An 18,913-nucleotide genomic window follows, 5' to 3' on the forward strand; every position below is an offset into this window, starting at 1 on the left:
CCAACCCGATAATACCGCATAAGCCGGGAAATCATTAATGGTCCATAACAAACATGCATTTAGCTTAAACTTCTCCTTCTTATATGCATCGTAAGTTACAACCCCAGTGTTCCATAATTCTTTCAACTCTTCTATCAATGGCTGTAAATATATATCTATATCATTGCCAGGTTGTCGTGGTCCAGGAATAAGCAAAGTAAGCATGAGATACTCTGGCTTTATGCACATCCATGGTGCAAATTGTAAGGCATCACAACAACAGGCCATATGCTATACTTTACACTCATTGACTTGAACGGGTTGAATCCATCACTAGCTAATCCAAGTCTGATATTACGAGGCTCCTCACTAAAAGTAGGATGCAACTTATCAAACTCTTTCCACGCTTGCCCATCAGCTGGGTGTCGTAACCTTTGATCATTTGTACGACCCTCGTAGTGCCACCTCATGTTAAATGAGGTTTTAGACGACATGTATAACCTTTGCAACCTTGGGATCAATGGAAAATGGCGTAATGTCTTAGCCGGGATTTTCTTATCTACTGATGTATATCTTGAAGTACCACATTTGGAGCAAGTCGTGGCTTTCTCTTGTCCCTTCCAATACAACATACAATCATTTGGGCACGCATCAATCTTGTGGTAATTAAGCCCCAAGTCCTTGATGATTTTCTTTGTTTCGTACATATTATTTGGTAAAGTATTCGGCTCGGGAAGTGCCTCTTGCAACAACTCTAACAGCATTGTGAATGCTTTGTCGGTCATTTTGCAAAGGCATTTTATGTGATATATATGAAGAATGAAGGACAGTCTGGTAAACTTCATGCATCCTGGATACAACTCCTTCTTTGCATCTTCCATCAATCGATCAAATTTATCGCCGATGGTACTCCCACCCTCTGTACACTCACCGGTGACACCATCCTCTATTTCTTCATTTGTATTTATTCCATGCATCTCATTTAACATAGTATGTGTAACATCATATGTTTCACCTTCCTCATGTACCACTGTGTTAACATGGTGAATTGTATGTGAAGATGAACCTTCCCCATGGTAACTCCATTTCGTATAATTCCATAGGATTCCATCAACTATCAAATGTTCTAACACTGTATCTCTAGTCATGCGTAGTTGATTTACGCAATTTACACATGGGCATAGTATCCGATTTCCTACTGCAATACTAGAAAATGCATACTCTATGAATTTGTTGACTTCTAATTTATATTGTGAAGACAGTCAAAAATTTGGATCCCTTGACTTTTCAATCCAACTCCTGGGCATGGTTTATCAGTGGTCTGCAATCAAACTTGAGATAAGAAAACCAAAAACAAAGACTTAGATCGAAATCAATAGCTTTTTTGTAGGTTTAAAACAGATCTAAGATGAGGATAAGAACCAAGGTACACAGAATAGAAATAAAGGTAAAGTAAGGCTGAAACTGATTAGCAGAAAAGTACGAATTTTTTTTGGATGAATGAAAAGTATGAAATTAAAGCAATTAGAATCAAGATAAAAGGGAGAATTAACTTGCGCAATGTAGAGAAAAGTTACGAAAACTAACCTCGATCTACTTGATCAACGGAGAAAAAAAGGATGAAGGCTATGAAACAGAATCCCACCGATCCTATCATAGTCGTCATGGGGGTTAGGCAACCCAAGGCGGTGGAGAGGGCCAAAGTTGAAGGTGACACCAACTAGGCGAACAAGGCATCCAAGGCACCCGCCTAGGCGACCAAAGCGCCTAGACACCTAGGCGATGCCTTCACAACTATGGATCCTATGCCAAATCCATAGCAGAACTATTGTGCTATTACATGTTACTTCATTCAGATATATTAGCAGTTGACCACCTTAATTAATCACCCTTTTATTAGCGAGGACCTAGCTTGATGGTTGAACCAAAGCTCTTCACAATGGCTCATTTATGTTGGATAATAATTTGGTAATTAAGACTGTCTCTATTATTAAGAAAAATAGATCTCTTATTGATCTAGTAAATAGGTTAATAATAGTAAGGGCCACATCTACTAGGACTGCAACTATATTTTGGACATCATCGTGAAACCAAGCTTATTAACCTTTTCCGATGACAGCAAAATCTTGTGTGAGCATCTGAATAAGATATCCATGAAAGGCCAATTAGCTAGATCTTCCATCTTGGTTTGTCTCAAACCTTCCTTCTTCACAGTCTCTTCCCATATACTTCCCTTATCAGTCATGAATTCCGAAAATCGTAAATCCGGTGAAAACATTTCTTCTTCAATCAATTTCATTCCAAATTTTATTCCAAATGCAGGCCAAATTTCCTTCCAAGTGAAGCTTGGACCATTCGTGACATTAAATGCTTGACCTTTAGTAGATGAGATATTTTCATTTGTTTATGCCCAAATATGTTGTTCAGCAACAAGCCTTGCATCTGCACCATCAATTTAAACTTCTTCCCAACACTCTTTTGAACCTCCAAATAAGAAGGGAAGGTTAAGATATTTACATATTGAAGCATAGACACAAAGCCCACCTATGAAGTTATAATAAGTTCTATTACAAATCCCAATAAGCAATCCTGGTCTGTGAACTGACCAAGCCACCTTCCCTTCTAGTTTCTCCATCAACAAATCCTCAAGAATGTAGTTGAAGATGTGACCTTCATCAACTCTTGGGCTATCTTCATAGTAAAGAATTGGTTTACTATTAGTAGGGCTAGTAAGAGAGAGATAGTGCTTACCTCCAGTTTGAAGAGAGACATGTTTTAATGCTTTGGCTTTAGGGAGAATAGCATTCAAAGCATTGGACATCATAGCTTTGTTCTGTTCACAACACTCAGGGGAATCCAATGGGTATTGGCTTGCCCAAGTAATCCAATACACATGAGTTACATCTTCAAGCAAAGAGACCTTCTCTGTAGTTTGAATTGGGTCTAAGAGGTCACATGAGATGAACTGATAGTTAGAACTTGGAATTTGGAGTTCACCAGCTTTACGAGCTATGCCATACACCTTCCATCCAACTCTAATTCTCTCAAACATCCTTAGAAATGGCAGAAGGGATCGACAGCAGGCCCCCCACCTAGAATCGATTTTTTAGAATAGAAACATTGCCATACAGAGCCTTATTGGCTTCGTTTCTAATTCTGTCTAGCTACTTTCTATTTACTATACTAATTTGTTCCTTAATTTCTATTTTAAGGCTTGCTATTTTTTCAGTTAAGTTGTTGTTTGGTATTGATTCTAACCTTATATTTCTAATTTTAGTCATCACAACCTCTTGATTTTTCCCAATCTCACTGTCGGATTCACTTGTAATTTTAGCAACCCATTCCTCACACGTAATATGCGTTGTGATGAGAGTTGCAAACAGATCTTGCTGATATTGCTCTTTTGGAGGGTTATTGACAGACCTACTGTTCTAGACCATAGCAGGCTATTGGTTCACAGCTTTGGGTGCATTTCTCAAGATTTTTTTGACACGATTCTTATGGACTTCAGTTACAGGTCCTTTCTGGTAATGTTGACTATGCAAATTTCAGGTAACATTGGAAACAAATTATTGGTGACTGTAAGTAATTGAAAGTCAGATTTTCCCCTCTTGTAAGTATTCTTATTCTTCTCTTTCTCGTTTCTTTTTTTATTTGTGGCTAGTCATTCCTGTACCACCATATCCTAGGTATCGAACCAAACCAACCCTGTCACCACTAAATTACAAACAAAAACTCATCACCGCCCCAATCCATCTCAAGATAGGGTGTGGTGAGGCAAAGCGGATCCAATAAAACCCCAACCATACATGAAGTACTAAATGTTTCTAATTTATATCAATTTTGAAATACTGAAAGAAATAATAGTTACTACATTCAATAAGACTACAGGAGTCTAATGAGACAACATGCATAGTTGGTATAACAAGGTAGACAAATTACATAGCCGTTTTTGTTAGGAAGCAATTAAGAGGTTCTTCAGAAAACATTCTAAAAGGGAAATATACATGAAATAAACATACTATGGTATCCGTCGTTGAAAATTATATTTGGCTACGGAACATATTTCTTACCGTCGCGAAAAATCATATTTCTTGTAGTGATGCTTAATCCCTACAACTGTTCTTAACCTACCGGAGTTGTGTTTTGATATATTGTGAGTTCGACCTTTTCTTGGAGTTCTATTGTGAAACTTCTCCTTCCTTATATTTCTCAATCGCCCAGCAGATCTTTGAGATTATTTGGATAGTTCCTCCACCACTAGTATTCTTCCATTGACCGAAGTTGAACCACATCTACTACTTAGTTCTATTGAAAATTAGTCGGTTACTAATTCGAACTTACTTACTAATTTCAAAATTTTGCCTATATTTCCTAATTTAACCATTGATCTCAATCACACTTAAAGGAGTTATTCATCCATCTTAGAGGCCTGTTTGACCTTGTTCCCCACCCCATCCGAGTTCGATTTATCGAGATATCAATAGTTTCCAATTCTGGTCCCTGCAATCCTACCTTGTGGGTGATTCTGTACTTTGTTGTTTTTGAACCTAGAATAAAAAGAATTATATTAAATAAACGAATCTTTAATTTTGGGTTACCCGGAGATTTGACTTGTTTGGAGTTTTTTATGAGTGAAGGAAGAGAGGAGATTTTGTGACTTGTTCAAAAGAGAAAAATTCTGAACTTTTCTATGGAGTTTTAGGTGGACTAGGGCAGTTTGGTATTATCGTAAGATTAAGGATCATATTAGAGATTGCACATCCTATGGCGGGTGATCAGATATATATGATTAATACAAACTATATTTATATATTATTGTCCATTAATTGAATGCTTGTTACTTTGATCTCTATCTGCAGGTAAAACATATAAGATTGTACTACAATGATTTCAGTTTCTTTATTAGAGATCAGGAAATAGTGAACCCTTGGCTCATTTACTACTAAGTAATTAGCCTTCAAGCATCAATGATGCCGCTGCGATTATATTATTGAAGTGGCACTGTTCTATAATGAGGCAATAGTTGTTCAAGAGGTTCTAAACAAGTTACAGTTAATTTCAGGGCTAAGGAAGAACAAATTTTCATTTAATTATTAGTATTATTATTTTTTAGATTATGGATCAAGTATTTTCACAATTAAGCCTACTGCCATAATCAAGTATTGCACCGATTAATGATACCTCCTACTTTGATTTAACAACCGGGTGGAGGAAGAGGACAAAAAACTTAGAAATAGAGGACTTTGGGAAGTGCCTCATCCATGGCTTAATGTTTTTAAACCAAAATCACAAATAAAACCATGTAAAGACCTTCTGCTCAAAACCATCTCTGCCATTCCTCCTAATGGACCAATGCTAATCTACTCAATTCTTAGACACTAGTAAGAATTAAACCCAGAAATGCTTATAGCTTTAAACGATATACAAATGCTTTAAACCCAGAAAAAATTAAGCTGTACAAATACTTATATCTTTAAACATATACAGAGCTTTAAACCCCAAAAAAAAAAAAAAAATGCTCAACAAAACCGTGAAATGGAAACATTGCACTCAACCTTAAATAGAGAGAGAGAGAGAGAGAGAGAGAGAGAGAGAGAGAGAGAGAGAGAAAGAGACAAACCTTGCAGAGAGAACTCTGTTGCCACCGTAGGCAACTGCTCAGAGGGGGGGAGGTAGACAGTAGAGAAGGGCGTGGGAAGGTTGCAGAGATAGTAGAGAAGGGGTTGCGGCTAGGGAATCAAAGAGGTGTGAGTCCGATTGGGGGTTTATGAGAGGTGTGAGTCCGATTGGAGGTTAGGGTTTCACGATGAGAGAGGCTTTTGAAACACTGAAATTGTTGGTGGCAGGTTTGAGATCGGAAAATGTAAAACTCATCGGAAAAAGGAGGTACTCCGCAAGTAATGACAACAGGCTAGAAATCAACAGAGGGAGGCCTTCCACTTCGATTTCGTGATGACGGTGAGGAATAGAACTCCAAGGAGCTAGCGCTTGACCGCTGATCTCTTCTCCGTCGTGTGAGAATGGGATAGAGATGGTTGGCTAGAGAGAGAGAGAGAGAGAGAGAGAGAGAGAGAGATGTTTCATGAGGGAATGGGATAGAAGAAAGCGGGAAGCTGGAAACTCAGGGGCCCGCTAAAAATTTAAGGCAATTGGGCGACGGTATCTTTAGTACTGTCGTTAAACATATCAGAAAATCGCGACGGTAAGACATATACCGTCGTTATACATGTGTAATCCATGACGAACTTTACATACCTTCATTATAAATATATTTTTCACGACGGAAAAATATACACCGTCGCCCAATTTGAGTTTCTATGACAAATAATTTAGAACCGTCGAGGAAAATAATATTTGGCTACGGACCATGTTTCTAACCGTCGGAAAAAATACAATTCCACGGGGGAAAATACATACCGTTGCCCAATTAGAGTTTCCACGACGGATAGTTACAAACCGTCGCGGAAAATAATATTCTGCTACGCTACTATATTAACCGTCGTAGAAAATTATATTTAGCTACGGACCAGATTTCTTACCGTCGGAAAAAATAGGATTTCTTGTAGTGGTAGAGGATCCGACTCCTCTACTTCCGCCTGTCCGGTACTGTCATGCGCCTTCATACACAAGCATGGCAGAAAGTACCGTCTTACCCCCCGCTCGGACAGGGGTAAGGCGGTACATTCTGCCTACAAAACTTTTGACCAGATTTTCTAAAATTTTAATTCGACTCGGTTGACTCGCCCAGTCAAAGACCGGTTTTTCAATTAAAAAAAAGTTGCATGTGAAAATCCAAAAAAGTATTGTAACATGGGAAAACCTAAGATTACCCAAAACATATATATAAATTAAGAAGCATGGTAGGCTGGTAGCACTACATTAATATACATAACAAGACTAATAAAAGGTTTTCAAGTTTCCTTTAATAACTATTTTTTTCGTTTTACAATGGATAAATAATGGTTCCTTAACTTATAAAACCAAGGATTAAGAACAAAAAGGAAAAGTGCCACCAAGAACAGGATATAACTCCTAGAAGGGAGAATATATAGATCGAATGATAAGAATGCGGCTGAAGCCTTAGAGGAAAAGTTAGGAGGTAATATTGCAGTGAAGCCCTCCCGGAACGCTTCTGAAGCCTCATTCAGCGCTTGGTGTATAAGAAGTGAAGCCCATATCAATGAGAAAGAATAAAAATTGTTGCCGATAGCTGGTTCTCCTAACAAGAGGATCAAAGAGAAAACCGATAGTGTCATGGCTCGAGCATCGTGGACTATATAGTTTGGGAAGGATTCATTGTTCCAAAGTATAGGCCTTCCATTACTGCTATTGTATCCACCGGGGACTTGTAAAACTGCTGCAAAGGTGACTGTACGTGGCAATAAGAGAGGCTACTATCTGGAGGGTTTGCCCCAAAACCTTTCCTGTTCCCCGTATAGTTTCTGATTTTGCTGGTGCTGCTGCTGCTGTTGCTGCTACTAGTGGTACTTCCCCTTGCTTATTCGGGTCGGTGTGTATTTGCTCCTCATTCACTCCTTCTATTATCCATTTTTCGTCTCCTCTTATGGCAAAGCGATGCCGCAGATTAAAAGTCATAAAACGACATCAGCCACTCTGCAATAAGAATGTGAAATTTCATTAGGAATTTCTGCATGTCAAATTTATTTATTTATTATTATTTTTTTTTTTTGGGGAGGGAGGCGGGGAAAGGAATCCAATTTTCCTCCATAACACTTGAAAATATTCTTCTCATGAGGCATGGAAATTTTTTATTTTTTTGATAAATGAAAAATATATTTAAAAAAAAAAAAAGAAATACAGCTCAAAAGCCAGGAAGGTTAAACAAGTAATAAAACCCTACCAAAACAAAACAAAACAAAATAATCTAAAGAAGGTGGTACATCAAAATCCAGGGAGGGGGGGGGGGACCTAGCTATCCTCCAACCGTGGCAGGAGCTGGAGGATCCAGCCTAACAAAAACAAGGGGATTTGGTCATTTCATAGGGGGCCCCACCTGTGAAATGACCCAAACACCCCTGTTTTTGCTGGGTTAGATCCTCCAGCTCCCGCCACGGCTGGAGAAAAGCCGAATACTGAGGGGGGGGGGGGGGAACAAATCAACCAACTAAAGAGGGGAATACATCAAAACCTACGGAGTGAAACAAAGAACAAAGAACAAAGATAAAAAAAAATTGTTGACATGAGGCATGACAAATTTGATTTATAAGCAATGGAATTATTAGACTTAACGCAGCCTATATGTGTCAGGTGACACTTTTTTAATTTGAGATACCATTTTTTTTTTTCTATGAAAAAATTAATTTAATTCAAAGGAGCAAAAATAAGAAAAGGGGAATAAATAAGAAGAACACCATACAACCAAAAAAGTAAAAATAAAGAGCTTAGCTAAGCACACAATATATGGTATCAAATATTGACTTTGTGATGCTTGTCAGGCTCACATAATATGTATTGTTATAATTTCTTTAAGGGATTTTCTTATTGACACCACTTAAGGTGTCAAATAATTTGTAATCTTACCTTTTTATTATTCATTTGTTATAACACAATGTTTTTTCCAATGAGGGTTAATAGAGTCATTTTATATGCAGCACAATAATATCGTTTGATAATGATATAATGACATGTCACTTTCAAATTATTTTGGGAAAATTTCATGGACACCCCCTATAAGTATATCGTATATCACCGATACCCAAACTAATCACAAAATATCATAGACACCCCTTATTCTATGAGTTTATTTCGATTTAGTTCACTCCGTTAAAAGTCGTTGTTAACTCTTTTATAACGGCAAAATTCCCCTTACCACAGGGTGAACTTCCCATTATACCCTTAAGGGTTAAATCCCAAAAATCCCAAATACAAACTATTCTCTCCATCGTTTTCACTGGGCTGAAGGCGGAAGAAGCAAGGACAGGGAACTTCTCCACCTACAATCAATACCATTTTACATTAAAAAATTGGAAGGTTTTTTTTTTTTGTTTTGATAAAGAAATATTGGAAGGTTGATTTATCGCGCCATAATCCCTGATCTGAAATGGTTGGTTCAGGTTTAGGGTTAGAGCTTCGGCTTTTGAAGTTCAGATCGAAAACAAAGCAGCGGTGTGCTTTTTGATCTTTGCAGACTCATATTGATCATTCAAATGTTGCTTCTGCTGCACAGATTGCGAATCAATTAGTTGATGTTGTTGTTAATCCCTCTCGCGAATCTTCTTTCCTAAGAACCAGTTGTTGGTCCATTCAAAAAGGTGAACAAAAATGGTTTACCCAAGTTTGGGTGTCGGAAATATACGATATACTTATCGGGGGTGTCCGTGAAATTTTCTAATTTATTTTTAAAAACCCTTTTATACCCCTATCTTAAAAAAAAAAAACGTATGATAATAAGACAAAGAGTAATTAAAGGAAGATGTAGTTCTAAATACACCTATATATAGAACCAAAGAGGTGTCACTGAGACGAATTAAAATCCTCTAGCTGCAATTCCTTCATCTTGCAGTGCCTTGTAGTTTAGGCAAGAGTGTTCAACACGTAGAAGATGCTTCATCCAATGGTGTGATCTCGATTGACTTTTTTTTTTTTTCTTCTCAAGCTCCGCACCGTTTGATGTCGTGTCTTCCACATGCCGAGCTCTCAATCCCCAACTGCAAGGGTACCGCAAGATTGAGGCATTGTAGAGGAATTTTTTCCCCCAATGAGACACTCCCAATTTTAAGAAAAAACAGGATCGACAACAAAGAAAGGTTCACCGTTATTTTGGCTTGGCAAGCGATCATGGCAAAAATATTAGTATCTGTCTGGCCCTTGTTGTTGGTGGCCCTTACGTCTATTCTTCTATTTGAAATAAAAAGTTCCATAAGATCGAGAGAGCCTTGTCTTGCTGCGAGATGGAATGGAGCATTTCCCTCATCATCTGTATCATATTAGTAATCCAGCCTATCCTCCATTGTGGGGATAGTGTTCTATTTATAATGATAACGAATATCTTACAAGAATGGAATACAAATGTAAAGAATGGTAACCACCTACACAAGGAAAATATTGAGAGGATTGATTGATTCCTCAATCAATATATACAAGGTAAGATGGTTGGTGAGATTGATACAAGATAAGGTGGTTGGTGAGTTGATTTCAAATTCAAATTCAAACAATAATCCAAACATGGAGAGCTGTGACCGTTTGGAGCTGACTGTGCACAGTGTAGGTTGATACACCCCCTCAAGCTGAAGGTGGCGGTTCCCGTATCTTCAGCTTGTCGTGAAGAAAGATAAACCATGCACTGGATAGGCCTTTAGTAAATATATTGGTGAGCTGGTCCTTGGTAGAGATGAATTGGACCTGGAGAGCTTTCGTGGCTACCTTATCGCGCACGAAATGGAAGTCAATTTCCACATGTTTCGTGCAGGTGTGAAACATGGGATTGGCAGATAAATACGTGGCTCCAATATTGTCGCACCATAAAATTGGCGGTTTGTGGAGAGGTATGCCTAGTTCGTCAAAAAGAGAGGTCAGCCACGTGAGTTCTGCAGATGCATCAGCTAGGGCTTTGTATTCCGCCTCTGTGGAAGATCGGGCCAGTGTTTTTTGTTTCTTTGAAGTCCAAGAAATGATATTTGGGCCAAGAAAAATAGCATATCCCCCAGTAGATTTTCGATCATCACCCCTTCCTGCCCAATCGACATCTGTGAATGCTTGTAGGGCAATGTTGGTGGATCGAGTAATAAATATGCCATGAGACTGGGTGTGCTTGAGGTAGCGCAAAATGCGCTTGACATGTGTCCAATGTTAATCTGTAGGGCCATGCATAAATTGATAGGCTTGGTTCATAGAATAAGCAACCTCAGGTCTAGTCAATGTTATGTACTGAAGAGCCCCCACAATTGACTGATACCGGGTGGGATCTTTCATAGGTTCACCCCCGTAACCGATAGCCCTGTAGTAGTGGCCATGGGTGTCAAAATGGGCTTGCAATCCGCCATTCCTTCCCTTTGAAGGAGATCTTTTATGTAGCGGGATTGGGAGAGAAGTATCCCCCCTGCAGTACGAACTACCTCTACTCCCAAGAAGAAGTGTAGTGGTCCCAAATCTTTGATGGAGAAGGATGTGCCTAGCTGTTGGATCAAAGTGGTTACATGAGCATTCTGACTGCTGGTGACTATAATGTCATCCACATAAATCAACACATAGGTAGTAACAGCTCCGTGGCGATAAATAAAAAGTGAGGGGTTTGTTTTGGACGCAATAAACCCTGATTGAAGGAGGAACTGTGAGAGACGACTGAACCATGCCTGGGGTGCCTGTTTGATGCCATAGAAGGACTTGTGTAGGCGACAAACATACTTTGGGTGAGATTTGTCTTCAAACCCAGGTGGCTGGGACATAAAAACTTCTTCATTGAGGATGCCTTGCAAGAATGCATTTTGGACATCGAGTTGGCGGATGGTCCAGTCATGAGATAAAGCTAAAGATAGCACTATGCGTATAGTAGTGGGCTTCACCATAGGGCTAAATGTTTCTGTGTAGTCCAGGCCCTGTAGCTGGTGAAATCCTTTGGCCACTAGGCGGGCCTTGTATCTTTCCAGTGTGCCATCGGCTTTTCTTTTAACTTTGTATATCCACTTGCAACCAACAATGTTACTAACGTGGATTGACGAAATTGGAGGAATTAAATTACCACAACCACACAAGCAAAAGCTAGAAAATCAAAGAAATAGAACTAACTAATTGAAGCTTGCACCAGATTGAAGTTGAAATCACACTTGAAATGGCGCTACCAAATCTGTAAAATAAACAAAAATAATTAAATGAGAAGCTTAACATAATGCTTGATGATGATAGTAAATAAAAAATAAAATTTCAAAAGTATGGAAGAATTTAGAGAGGTAGAGAATGAGAATAAAATAAAACTAATGAAAAATAAAAATTTCTAATAGAATGGAGGGATTAGAGAAGATGAGAATACTAATAAAATAAAAATAATAGAAGAAGAAAGAGGTAGAGAATAAGAAGAAGAAATTAGAAACTAGAACTTTGAACCAATACTCCCTTCTACCAAAATTGAAATTGCATGAATTGATTAGGCTTTAGATGAATGTAGTTGATGAAGCTTGAAACACTTGAATAAACTTTGCATGGCTTCCTCTTCTAAGTCTCTAATTCATCTCACAAGGATTAGATGCCTAGACTAGAAAGCTTTAAAACTAGAACTAGAATTAAGAGATTACAACCATATTGAAGACATAATTAAATTAAAGCTTGCCGAGTGTGGGGTCTCTCTATTTCGGGCCAGTTCTTCGTGGCTTCGGCCTGGGAAGCTTTGAGGGCAAAGGCAGCAGCGCCATGGTGGGGGTGGGCCATTTGGCATTACAGTTTGCAACCTTGCGCCTCAGTCTTTGGGTGGAGAATGGTACAAGGAGGACTACCAACTGATGACAAGGTAATTCGCAGAACCATACCACTGGTGTCCAGATGTGAACTCTGCCAAGCTGAAGTTGAAACAGCCCCACACATCTTTCTTGAATGTAATTTCTCAATTCAGATTTGGAGGGAAGTGTTGTTTGGCTTTAATGCAAATTGGGCAGGCTTCCCATCTATTGAGCTACTGTTTTCATGGTGGAAGAAAAAGATTAGAGTAGTACCGCTACCAAAAATATGGGGTGCATTACTCGTCCTAACCTGCCAGCAGATTTGGATGGAAAGAAACAGGCGTCTGTACGCCAATAGAAGCAATGGCTCAGTACAAGTAGCTAAGATGATCCACAATGAAGTTTTGATATGGGCCAGTATCAAGAGAGTTAAAACCAAAACGGTTCAGGATTTGGTGTTGGCAAGAAAGCTGAGCCTCCCCCTTTTCAAGCCATCCACAAAACACATTATTGAGGTAACATGGAAATGACCCTTGAGAGAGTGGTTTAAGCTCAATGTTGATGGTTCATCACTAGGGAACCCAAGCGCCATTGGTGAAGGTGCACTCATTAGGGATCACCTGGGTGCAGCAATTCGGTGTTTTTCTGCATATCAAGGAGTGGGAACCAACTTCATGGCAGAGATGGAAGCCTTTCTGGTTGGTGTAGCTGAAGCTCGTTCCTTAGGCATCAAGAACCTTTGGATTGAAACCGATTCAACGGCCTTGGTACCTGCGGTTCTCTCTCCAAAAATCCCTTGGGTTTTCTTGCAGAGATGGTGGTCAGCCAAGCCCTATCTAGATGACAGTCAATGGAGAATCACCCACTGTTACAGGGAAGCTAATGCGGCTGCAGACGCCTTAGCAAATCATGCGGCAAAGCAAAAGACCTTGAGCTTTTAGAACACTCCACCTCCCTTCATTGCTGCGACAATCTCTTATGATATGCAGGGTAGACCTTATTATAGATTTCCCTAGTTTGTTTAGGGATTAAATGTACTCAGAGATCTCTAGGCTGGGGTATCCCTAGATTTACTATAGATTGGTGGAATTTTGAAACACTATGTACCATTTTTTCATTACTTAGTAATACATACATTGCTGATCTTTAGCAAAAAAAAAAAAAAAAAAGCTTGAATTAAAATCATTACAACCATGGAATTAAACTCATAAAATCAAACTAAGAACTTAGAAAGCCAAAAATTAGAAGAAGAAGAGAGAAATTTCATTAAGGAATTGAACAACTTACAAACCTAAAGTCATAGGGTATTTATAGGGGAAGGAGGGAGAAGAGAGAAGAGGGAAAGAGCTCTCCACGATTTTGGGGCTTCTCTCCCTCTAAAAATCGTGGACGATGGAGTAGGGTGGAGAGAATCTTCAAAAATATTATCTTCTCTCTCTCTTTCCTTTACAAAAAAGCTTTGAATCCCAAATAAACTAAAAAAAAAAGGAAAGTAAGAGGTGTACAAGCTTAGTCCAATAAACCTTCTATTTTCCAAAAAGTAGACTTTCCAGTAATACGATCAAGGCATCTTCAATGTTTGACTTTTCAACCTTCCAAGGATGAGAGAATCTTCTCCAAAAAAAATCTATCCATAGTCAAATCCCTAAAGTACCCTTGAAAAGTTGGAGGAGAGAGAAAGTGATGACTAGGATTCCACTAAAGGAATTAATAAATCCCATGGCTGTCCTTAAAAAATCGTGGAGCATTGGTGCTCCCTAAAAAACGTGGACAATGTGGGTCCCAAAGAAAATCGTGGAGGGTATGGGTCCCCCCATGTGGATGGCAGCTCTTCTCTCTCTTCAAGATTGGAAAATTGCCAAAACGGTCCTATACTTGTAGTAGATCTCAACCATTGGTTAGAAGTACCTTCTTTGATGTCAAAAATACCCTTGGGAAGTGGCAGAATGGCTATGGGCTTGCATTCTAGTTCATTTCTAACCCATTATCCTTTCTTAGCCTGAAAAGAATAATCGACTGCATGGTGGCCTAAACGAATGTGTACTTGCATTCCATCATGTCCATCTTCCTCAAAATTCAGTCCTCTTTACAGCCATGGAAAGAAAAATGGTGACTTTACGTGTAAATTGGGACATGTAGCTCCCAATAGTCCAGAATAGCATAAAATAGCTGAAAACCTGAAAAGTACAGGAAAGCACCGGAGTACCTCTGTTCAATGTGGTAAAATGCATGCTTTATGCCCTAAGATCTCACATATAAATGTGCTCATCAGATTCCCCCACACATGAACTTTACTTGTCCTCAAGTAAACAAAAACAAAAAACTAATTTAGAATGCAGAAATCTTAACTCACTTTCATAGGAATCACGGTTGCATTTAGCATGTGCAACAAGCCTTTGAACCCCTAGGTTACCCCTAGTGGACGAATTTTGTCTCGTGGGTGTTTGGAGTGAATGTACACCCAAAATTCAATAAGTCAAAAAGAATGCTGCAAATTTTAATCATGGCATAAGTAGGATAGTGCACACAATATATCTCAATTTAGAATGTTTTTTAATTAACCGCTTGATTTGTTCAAGGTTAAATAGGTTAATCTCAAGATTGGCATCGTCTGTTGACTGGGCCATGGTATTTCCACTAGCCTGATCAAAGAAATGATTACTCCAGAGGTTAAGCTTGGATAGCTTGTAAACCTCGCTATGTGTGATCTCCTTTGTTTTGTCAAAGAGATTTAAGTTAAAAGAGACATCTTCTCTAACAAGATCGTTAAGAGAGACGGAAGTAGTTTCTTCGTCCGAAATTTTTGTAATTTCGATGGCTGGGGAAGAAGTAGATTCATTAGTCATAAACACGAAATCTTTAGTATCAGAATCATCAATTTCTGACTCAGAAATGAGTTCATATGGAAGTTCGTTAGGGTCAGTAACCTCAGAATAATGAAGAACTTCGTAATCAAATTCATCAAGAAATTTAATCATTTTTCTAAGATTGCTCAACTAAAGATCAAGGAGCCAAAGATTCCCCCACACTTGAATTTTATCACCCCACATCAATGCAAGCAACAAGCATATATCAAGATTAAGGGATCTCTTCATGTCTTCTGAACACTACTCACCTTCAGGTAAACCACTCATAGCATTGATGGAACCCAAGACTCAGGCTTTGAGCATTTTTGACCATACTTTCTTTTCAGGCATTAAGGCAAAAGCTTTTTTTTCTCAACAATAAACTCTATTTCTACTCCACTATTGTTCCCTAAATGACATGGTGGAGCATACACCAGACACCCAAGTACTTAGTAGCTTCGCTTTTTGCATATATCCATAAAGACATTAAGACATTGATGCAAGAGTTTTTTTTTTGAGTTTCCTTCCAAGGAATTTCGAACAAGTCACCCTGCTTCCTGAGGCAACAGTGCCCTGTGTAGTTCTAAGGAATTCCACTTTTCTTTCTTGTTTCTCTTTTTTTTTTTTTTCATTCACTTTCATACCTTGCCACAAACAAATTGGTCTCAACTACTAGCCAAAAGATCAAAGGGTCCATAAAACACATAGAGGAATCTAGCCATCAAATGAAATAGCGCTCATATTTTTCAACTCAATCCCCATCACTGGATACATACCAATTACCGTCCTTGAAAAGGGATTTTTTTATTATTTCGCATGCTAGGACACCTAATTCCCTCTTTCTCTCGCTTCGGAATCAAAAAAACGTATGCACACAACCAAAACTACCACCACAATCAAAATTCACAAAATTCACCAATTAAGTCCACACCCCCCACACTTAATTTATGCAATGTCCTCAATGCATATAGAAAAGAAAGAGTAAGGACAAGGGAGGGCAAACATACCAGAAGATCAATCATCAAGGTAGAGAGGCTCATGGAGATCCATGACCTCTTCTACAACTGAAACGGGCATCTCAATGTATGGCTTCAATCGTTGGCCATTCACCTTAAAAGTAGCACATGTACTTGGATTGACCACTTCAACAGCCCCATGAGGATAAACAGTTTGAACAATATAGGGGCCATCCCATCTAGAGCGCAACTTACCTGGAAAGATGTGCAAACGAGAATTGTACAACAAAACTTTCTGACTTACCTCAAAAGATTTTCTCAAAATATGCTTGTCATGGAAAGCTTTGGTTTTGGCCTTGCAAATCCGTGCATACTCATATGCATCATTTCTCAGCTCTTCCAACTCAGATAGCTGGAGTTTCCTATGGGCACCCGCAGTAGGTAGATCAAAGTTAAGCTTTTTAATAGCCCAAAAGGCCTTGTGCTCAAGCTTAACAAGTAAATGACACGCCTTTCCATACACCAGACGGTACAGAGATTGACCAAGGTTGGTCTTAAAGGCGGTCCTATAGGCCCGCAAAGCATCTACCAACCGGTTAGACCAATCCTTGCGGTTCGGGTTGATGGTTTTCTCAAGAATTTGCTTTATCTGCCAATTTGAAACCTCAATCTGGCCACTAGTCTGGGGATGGTAGGATGTGGCCAACTTGTGAATGACACCATACTTTCTCATGAGGGCCTCAAAGGGACGGTTGCAAAAATACTTGCCCCAATCACTAATGATAGCATGGGGAGTACCAAAATAGGAGAAAATGTTCTCTTTTAAAAATTTCACAACCACCTTGTCGTCATTGGTCTTGCAAGTAATTGCCTCAATCCATTTGGATACATAGTCCACAACAAGTAAAATGTACAGATTACCAAAAGAATTAGGGAAAGGCCCCATGAAATCTATTACCTTCTCTGTATGTAAAAACCACAGTTGCCTGCATTTCTTGCATCAGGGATAACATCTCATGGAACCAGTACCAAGCCCTCCAAGAATTATTTTGCTTGCTCATAACAACCCGTACAATTGTACTTGAATCTGAGTTAACATACACATTATTGAGTCCCTTCTCCCTACAAAGAAAGAGACCATCCACTAGAGCTCTCATTTCAGCTAAATTATTGGTGCATTCACCATAAAACTTGGCGCAAGCTGCTACTACTCCTCCCTCACCGTTTCTGATAATAGCACCTCCACCCCCCATTCCTGGGTTCCCCTTGCACGCCCCATCAATATTCAGCTTGACCGAAACAAACGGTGGGCACCAATAGACCGGGATTGGGGCCTTGACCACGAGGGGCTGACACGCCAACCCAAAAAATTGCAGCACCAATGAATCTTGAAAAGAAGGGGGTTTGAAATGTTGGGTAAAAGGTATTTCATGGATCCATCCTCTGATCACCTCTACAATGGATTGAGCAGGTCGGGCCTTCTCTCCATTTCTCCTGTTATTTCTTTCTCTCCATAATTCCCAGACAATGAATAAAGGGATTAAACCCTTAATGACACCACACAGGCTTCTACTGTTAGCATTGCCCTGCTAAAATAATAGCCTGGTTGTTACTTCCTGCAAAGCTATGTTCTCTATCTGCATCAATCTTGAATAGAAATCCCATACTTTAGTGGCCGTTCCTCCCCATACTAGGCAGTGAGAAGCCGTTTCTATCCTTGGTGCACCGTAACAATGGCATTTCGACGCCAAAGGAATTCCCAGCCTCATTATGGAATCATCAGTGGGCACCCTTCCACATAACAGCTGCCATGCAAAGAATCCAATTTTCGTTGGGATTGCCTGGTGCCAAACCCATTTTGCAAAAGGCCTCTCCACATTAGGCTGCCTGATTACCTTCCACGCCGATTTCAATGAAAACACTCTAGATCTTTCCTGAATCCACAGTAACCTGTCCTCAGATTCTGAAAGATTGATCTTCATAGACTTCAGTTCGTCCTGTACCTGATGAGCATCAATTTTTTGTAGCAGTTCTTGGTCCCAATTGCCATCTCCATTCCAGACGTCCTTTACCCACAAGTCAAGATTGAGATTGTGAGCTCCATCTACCTGGTCTAGCAGGGCCCCAAACCCAGACCAGTTATCCAACCAAAATAACACTTCACCTCTACCCAGCCATCTCGAATTTAAGAACATGAACTCCTTTAGATTTATTGCCCGACGCCAGGAAATAGTTCCTGTCATTCTATAAGAGGCCAGCGCCATGTGTTGGTTCTTCAGGAATTTAGCTTTAAAAAAAAAATGACCATAAGGACTCTGTAGTGAAAACTCACCATAACCCTTTCGGCCGTAGGGCCTACCCTATATCCTCCAATTTTCTCACACCAAGTCCACCCTCATCCATAGGCTGACACACCTTTTCCCAGCCTACCCAGTGGTGTCGATTTCCCCACTCCGATTCCCCCCATAAAAAATTTGCACACAGGCTGTCAAACTTATGCATAATTGATCTTGGAATGTCTAGAGAAGCAACGACATGAATAGGCATTGAAGAAAGCACATGCCTTAAAAGAATCATTCTCCCTCCTGAAGATAGCAACTATCCTTTCCACCCTGCTATTTTCTTTCTCATCTTTGCCAAAAAATCTTCAAATTAACTGACTCGCAGCCTTCTTGCATACAAAGGCGCTCCTAGATATATTAATGGCAGTTTTTTCCTTTGGTACCCCGTTACCGCCTCT

The 18,913-nt window shown here is 39.5% G+C and overlaps 1 pseudogene; it reads right to left on the reverse strand.

Annotated features, from left to right (window-relative positions):
* Positions 1-2,044: 2,044 nt before the first annotated feature.
* LOC122672340 lies at positions 2,045-3,031 on the reverse strand (annotated as a pseudogene).
* Between the last annotated feature and the right edge of the window lie 15,882 nt (positions 3,032-18,913).

This window comes from Telopea speciosissima, chromosome 8 (assembly GCF_018873765.1).
Source record: "Telopea speciosissima isolate NSW1024214 ecotype Mountain lineage chromosome 8, Tspe_v1, whole genome shotgun sequence".
NCBI lineage: Eukaryota > Viridiplantae > Streptophyta > Magnoliopsida > Proteales > Proteaceae > Telopea > Telopea speciosissima.